Source organism: Carassius gibelio, chromosome B7 (assembly GCF_023724105.1).
Source record: "Carassius gibelio isolate Cgi1373 ecotype wild population from Czech Republic chromosome B7, carGib1.2-hapl.c, whole genome shotgun sequence".
NCBI lineage: Eukaryota > Metazoa > Chordata > Actinopteri > Cypriniformes > Cyprinidae > Carassius > Carassius gibelio.
In genome coordinates this window covers 30438597-30445945 of record NC_068402.1, presented here as the reverse complement: position 1 = coordinate 30445945, position 7349 = coordinate 30438597, and the positions used below count along the sequence as shown (strand labels likewise).

At 34.0% G+C, this 7349-nt stretch overlaps 1 long non-coding RNA gene across 2 annotated transcripts; it reads right to left on the bottom strand.

Moving 5' to 3' along the window:
* Positions 1 to 209: 209 nt before the first annotated feature.
* LOC127961119 (uncharacterized) lies at positions 210 to 6187 on the bottom strand. Of its 2 annotated transcripts, XR_008154382.1 has the most exons (6): positions 5971 to 6187; positions 5324 to 5356; positions 5164 to 5230; positions 4049 to 5055; positions 2373 to 2458; positions 210 to 1461 (listed from the first exon to the last, which is right to left on the bottom strand). It is a non-coding gene; the product is annotated as an uncharacterized LOC127961119 (long non-coding RNA). The 2 variants fall into 2 exon arrangements; XR_008154381.1 differs by having other exon boundaries at positions 5324 to 6187.
* Between the last annotated feature and the right edge of the window lie 1162 nt (positions 6188 to 7349).

The following is a 7349-nucleotide window of genomic DNA, read 5'->3' as shown; positions in this document are numbered from 1 at the left end:
GTAATTCATATTTTCACCTCACCATTACCTTGAAATACATAAAGAACTAATAAACTCAATCCATCTCTGGTGCAAAAAATAAACCTTATGAAATCTAATTGTAATCTAATTATAGGGGATTCATAGTTAATACATTAATTACATACATGCAATGCAAACAAATACAAAAACATTACATTCTAATATAAAATAGACAAAAACACACTGCATTCATTCACAAATCAATATTTATTCAGCACTACTTTGTATAAAAACATTTTGAACATCGCACCTGTTCTTTAACCATGCAAAATGTTACTAAGTTATGAGCACAGAAAACTAAACACATCAATTCATAGATTACACAATATAAACAATAGAGAATTTTTGTCTTAAAGATGGGGAGATGGTTAATGACGTTATTAGTGAAAATTAAAAATAATTATCAGTAAACTTATTGATACAACATAATTTAGTGCAACGAAAAATACATGATAAATAGATATGAAACAATTCAGCAGATACTGCACAGAGATACTGCACAAAGTAAAACTGTGAGCGTCGTATATGAGGCTCCTGGTATAAATGTCTGGTGGTGATGTGCTTTAATTACACGACATGCAGGAAAAAATTTAGGCTAATTCATGCGCACGATTTTATATTTCATTCCCTCGATTTGCTAAAACGTGTACACTATTTATACATCAAGAGAACGAATTAGTAAATTGTGCATACGATTTAGCAAATCAATGAAATGTAAAAGTAATCGTGCACGTTTTAGTACATAGAGGGAATGAATTAGTAAATCATGGACATGATTTCTTTCTTTTTCTTGCATGTCATGATCAGGGCTCTGTGCTCACTATCAGAGGATAAACCTAAACAATAAAGCAATTACCAAAGAACCATAATTTTTGAGCTTCTCAGAAGAAAAACATTCATAAAGCGTAAAGATATGAAAAATGAACAATATAGAGATTTCTAGCATCTCTCCTGTATTATTTGTCCCACCCGAAAAAACAAAGTTTTTTAAGAAAATGAACATATCGACTTTCTCAGAAGAATCTGTGATTACTGACTGTGGAGATGACTCTTTCAGACAGTGCTGAGGAGGCAGAGTTAGGTGCTGGACAGCTGATAGAGAAGAGGAAGAGGGTGTTTCTTACCCCAGCAGCAGAAGACAGGCTCTTCTGAGGGAAGGACAGGAGGTTTGATGCAGTGTTTTGCTGTAGAACAAGGCTTCTTCTCAGCACCTGATCTTCTTCAGAAAAGAGTTCCTCTAGTGTAGAGTCAGACACTCAGACTTCTTGCAAACTGGAATCTTTTAATAACATTTAGCATATTATTGTAGTCATGTTCATTGTTTTTATTATAACTAATGGCAAGCTTATAGAAAATTGTTAAACGTGTTCTTCCTCCTCCTCTTCATCCTGGAATCTTTTCTTTATGGTTTTCAAGAGAAGTCTCTTCTACTCACCAAGGCTAGATTAATTTGATTAAAAAAAAAAAAATGTAAAAAAAAAAAAAAGAAAACAGAAAGAAAGAAGTAACAGTTTTCATACTCTTTTTTTGAATATACTTAAACATATTTATTGAAATAATTATGAGGCAAAGCTGAATTTTTCAGTAACTTTACTCCAGTCTTCAGTGTCACATGATCTTTTTCATATACTGATTTGCTGATCAGGAAACATTGCTGATTATCACAAATCAGTGCATTTACATGCACCTAATCGCATTATTGGCGCTATGATCAAAGTGTACATCTGCTCATGACATACATGATGTAAATCACATCTGCAGTTAGCTTACTACGGTTTTTAGTTCCACTGAACTCTATTGGTAAAGAAGGAACTTGTGACCAAAGTTGGTTTTAGGGAAACGCACCGCATATTAGAAATGATGGGGAAGAAAACTTAGCATTTCTGGAAAGTTGAATTTTTTCTTCATTATTATTTTATAAAACACAAAGTTCAAAACATTGAAAAAAAGGTAATCTTTTGTAAAATTACAAAAGTCTTCTCTACCACTGGTTTTCAATTTTATGCATTCCTGCTATTAGCCACCCCCCCCCCCAAAATAAAATAAATAAATAAAATAAATAATAAATAAATATAACTGTAGTGTAGACAAAATGTTTGGGCAGCACAACTGTTTCCAACACTGATAATAATCAGAAAAATTTATTGAGCAGTAAATCATCATATTAGAATGATTTCTGAAGATCATGTGACACTGAAGACTGGAGTAATTAATGCTGAAAATATAGCTGTGCATTATAGAAATAAATTAAACTTTTAAAATATATTTAAAACTTTTGACCAGCTGTGTACATTGCCACATTTAAATGAAAACTCAACTTGTAATAATGCACACATTCTCAAAGAACTTACATTCTGGTGATAACTTCCTTCCCTCACTGCTGTCAGATCCCTTCAGTCATTCCCAGACCTCCTTGTTTTTAATCTTTCCCTCAAATCTACAGAAACAAACATCATTTTACAGACAATTTGGATAAGTCACGAATTACAATAGTTATATAACTATAATCACAATGCTAAATTATATATATATATATATATATAATTATAAATATATATTGAATCGGCACACAAGTATCGGGATAGTATTGAATTGGCAGATTAGCGTATCATCCTATCATAGTTACTACAGTCAAAACAATGAAACTCTCTTCAAGAGCGCACAATAACTGATATTTAAAACTGTTAAAAGAAAAGGCTCAAAATATTGCACACATATAATACACAACAATATCTCTTCCTTTGGTGTTTTGAACATTTCTGTGAGTAATGCTACACGCTGTGACTCTGTGTTGCTTCAAGTGCATCATTCTGCGCACTGGTTGTGTTTACGCGATGCACGCTGTATAGGAGCCATACCCTTTCGTATTATAATACATTAGCACAATGAAAGATTCTTGTTCTGTCCCATCTACCACATGTTGCTGCCTTCATTACTGTGCTATGAATTTAAAAGAAATGTATTTTACACACACTTACATTATACACACACACACACACACACATACATATATATATATAGACGGTTTCAACGGCAACAACATAAACAAACGTTACTGCGCATGCGCGCTTTTGTGGACCTAACCTAACCGGTAGACTTCCAAATAGAATCAATAACAACAGCCAAGTCCCTCTAGAGTAGATATTTTTTGATAACAAACAAAAAATGTTTGCTGCGTGGATCAGGCGGACTTGATGAAAATGCAAATTCATTCTTTGCCAGCAGGAGATGTTTTAAAGCATAGACATAAAGTTGAGGTTTCCCCAGTAACAGCTGTAAACGAAGCAGAGCTACGCTCACACGCTGCTTTATCAGGCATATAACATGCAAGTCTTCCTTCAGAAATACAGCGATATAAAAACACCTGTGCCTCGTTTTGATATCTAAACATATAAATGTTAGGAATTATTAAACGTGCAGTACGTAACGTTACTCATTTTTATTTAACGAAGCCCTTTTGAAAATCGATCAGTTTTAAAATTGTGGCGAGTCTCCAAAAATAAATAAATGTATGGGAAACACTTCCCGCAGCACAACCACCTGAGCCCAACTTCAGTTTACTCATCACCTTGCCTTTAACTGTGTTTGTAGAAGGCACTGCAGCCAGACCGATATACACAACACAGACTGGAAGTTAACTTAGGTCCAGGCGCGTGCATCCGATGAAACCGTCTAATATATATATATATATATATATATATATATATATATATATATATATATATATATATATATATATATATATATATATATATATATATATATATATCAGTTTGAGACCAAAGGTTTGGACACACCTTCTCATTTAAAGAGTTTTCTTTATTTTCATGACTATGAAAATTGTAGATTCACACTGAAGGCATCACAACTATGAATTAACACATGTGGAATTATATATGGAATTATATACATAACAAAAAAAGTGTGAAACAACTGAAAATATGTCATATTGTAGGTTCTTCTTTTGCTTTGATTACTGCTTTGCACACTCTTGGCTTTCTCTTGATGAGCTTCAAGAGGTAGTCACCTGAAATGGTCTTCCAACAGTCTTGAAGGAGTTCCCCGAGAGATGCTTAGCACTTGTTGGCCCTTTGTCCTTCTGTCTGCGGTCCAGCTCACCCCTAAACCATCTGGATTGGGTTCAGGTCCGGTGACTGTGGAGGCCAGGTCATCATCACTCTCCTTCTTGGCCAAATAGCCCTTGATGCCTTCAGTGTGACTCTACAATTTTCATAGTCATGAAAATAAAGAAAACTCTTTGAATGAGAAGGTGTGTCCAAACTTTTGGTCTTTACTGTAAAATATATATATTTACAGTTTTATATATATATATATATTATATTATATATAAGGTTAACGATTAATCGATTATTTGTTCATTAATTTAAACAACGATCGATCATGGAAATGATTGAAAATTGACATCCCTACACAGAAGTATAGAAAATTCTACATTGATTTAAATTTTTTTTTGCAAAAAACGACACTGATATCGGATCAGAATTACTGTCTCTTCTCATAGTGACAGCCAATCACATTAGTTTTCTGGTATTGCATGCACTCGATTGGCTTGCGTCTGCGCTAGGGTATTTGCATAGGATGTTCTGACTGGAGGACGGCTGCATTGGCGCTTGAGAAGTCTTCAACTTCTATTTAGAATTAATTTCTAGAATTAATTTCACCATGCTTGACGTCACTTCATTTAAAAGTAAACGAGAGGCGTTGACGCCCCGTGTGATGGGGCGTTATATGTCTGGATACCGCTCCACAAATCTTTCAACCACGAGAAATGTAGTTGCAGCACGGCCTTACATCCAGAACAGCAGAATGGTCAGGATGACCTGAAACACATAACCAACTGAAATCAATTTAAAAGTATTAAGTCTTGCCTGAGTGATGCTGAAACAACCAGGTTTAGTTTTTCACCCAGGAGAAACTGCTTCCTGTGGAACAGTCTCCATGATGAATGATCTCTTGATCCTGGATCCTTGCTGCCATCCACGCAGAGATGATTTGGAGGATATGTGGTTGTGTCTAAAGGGTAATGAATCAATGTTACAAGAATACTGATAGCAGCACTATTGATCCTGTACCTTATGTAAATGTTTTCAGTACTGAACAAGTCAGGAACCAAATTAGTACCAGTTCTTGAAACCCATCTCTACTTGTAATAGTTGTCTTGTTGCTGCTGCCCAGACTGTCTCTTCCCCTGATGATAAATATATGTGTTCATTTTAAAGCAATACATAATACATTTAAATTACTAGGTGGTAACAAATATATTTCCTTATAAGGAACTCACTGAATCATGGACTCAACTGGTGGTTGTCAGGCCCTAAGAAAGTGAAAAATGTGTTTACTTTTTGTGGAACGAAAGTATCAGATCAATTTGAGAATTAAACTAGCATTAAAAAGCATGCATGTGAAAAACACCATCAACACCAATAATGAACAGATGACAGAATTTACAAGCCTGCCACTTGAGGGAGAAAAGGGGAAATTATTAATCCCACATAACGTTACACTGAACATGATTTCGGCAGCCTCGGTCTAATTAACGTTAAACTTTATATTTAACGTTCTATCGGTTTATATTCAAGTTCACAGCATGGATAGCATGAGCATCATCAAGCTCGAGCAGCAGGCATTCAAACAAACTAATTAACGTTACTACGGTTAAAAATTAAATTATTAGAAAGTTAACACTGTATAGTTTATAGTGATAAATTTCAAATAATTTAAACTAGGTAAGGTTATATTCGATTTTAACAGTTACCGTTACCTTAGACCACCTCTGAGACTGCTTTTGAGCTAATTAACCAAACAGAGCATTTATTTATTAAATTGAAAGAGAAAACCTACAAAAATACAAAACACTACTCCTCTTTGATGGCATTTAACGTTATATCAGTTAAAATCTATGAATAAAAGTAGATTTATAGGACTTACCTTTCCTCCGTGTCCGTCCGCTGGAAGTTGACCGTTACAAAATGACGGGCACGCGCACGTCGCGCACCTCATTCAGAAAGTGACGTGCGCTGCTAGTTTAAGGTTTAAATGTTAATTTGTCCCGTACTCTCTTTCATTAACAAACATTATCACCATTTGCTAAGTAAATTGTTTATTTTATTGTTCTTAAACTGATGGCATATATATATATATATATATATATATATATATATATATATATATATATATATATATATATATATATATATATATAATTATTTTAACATGCTTGATTAATTTTTTTTGTATATTTCCCAAAGAATATGCTGTTCAAATGGTATCTTAATAATAATAATACATCTAGTGCAATAATATTAAAAGTTATCTGAAGACCAGCTGACCACGTTGCTACAATGTCCCCAATGGGACTAACTAGCGACGTCTTTTGAGTACGTGCCCATGACGTTTCTGGGAAGTTAGCCAAGATTTTAAAAAATGGAACTTTACCACGACGTCCTCACAACGTTGCCATAAAGTAATGTCGCGCTGACCAAATGACGACTAACTGGCGACGTCCTCACAACGTTCTGTGTTTGCTGGGCGTAGATTACAGAAAACAAGAGTTAATGTCGGGGAAGCTTTTTCTAGGTGGAAAGAGCTAATGCTTGATAAAGATTTCAAAAGAGACGCTGAAGTGGCCAGTTTTCTTCTCGACAGGTAAGTCAGTGTTACAGTCTATATTATAATATTTTTTTTATATCTAACAATGCATATAATTCAGAAAATATAACGAATAAATTAGACATAACTACTAATTACAATATTTCATGTTTTCCACAGTCAGTAATTCATACTGTAACATTCGTTTGTTAGTTGTCATGTTGCAGTTTGTTTGAAATAACACACCTGTTCACCTGAAGGAAAACTCGACGAAGTGCTATTAGAAGACATACTGTCAAAGCTTTTTGGTACATATCGCCTACCGTAGATGCAACGCGCATTTGAAAAACGAGGCGCTGGCGAGCAAATTTAGTTTGAATGCAAAATACAATTTCCCCACTAGATGGGAGTAATTCCTGCTTAGTGTCCCTTTAAGAAACTTTCATTAATGCTGTCACGTAACAAATCTAAAATGAAATGAATAGATAATTTCTACATTGAAATAAAAATGTAAAGACTGCACAACTATTATAAACTGCAAATCTAAATAATTGGGAATCATGAAAAAAATTCTAATAAAATAAAAACATGTATCTATTATCTGTTTCATGTGTCTATTATAACATTTATGTAGTTTTGTTTGCTTGGCTGTTTCCTTATAAAAGTCCAGAAATTTGTCAAGTTTTTCGTCAGGTGTCGTTTTAAATTATATGACGTCA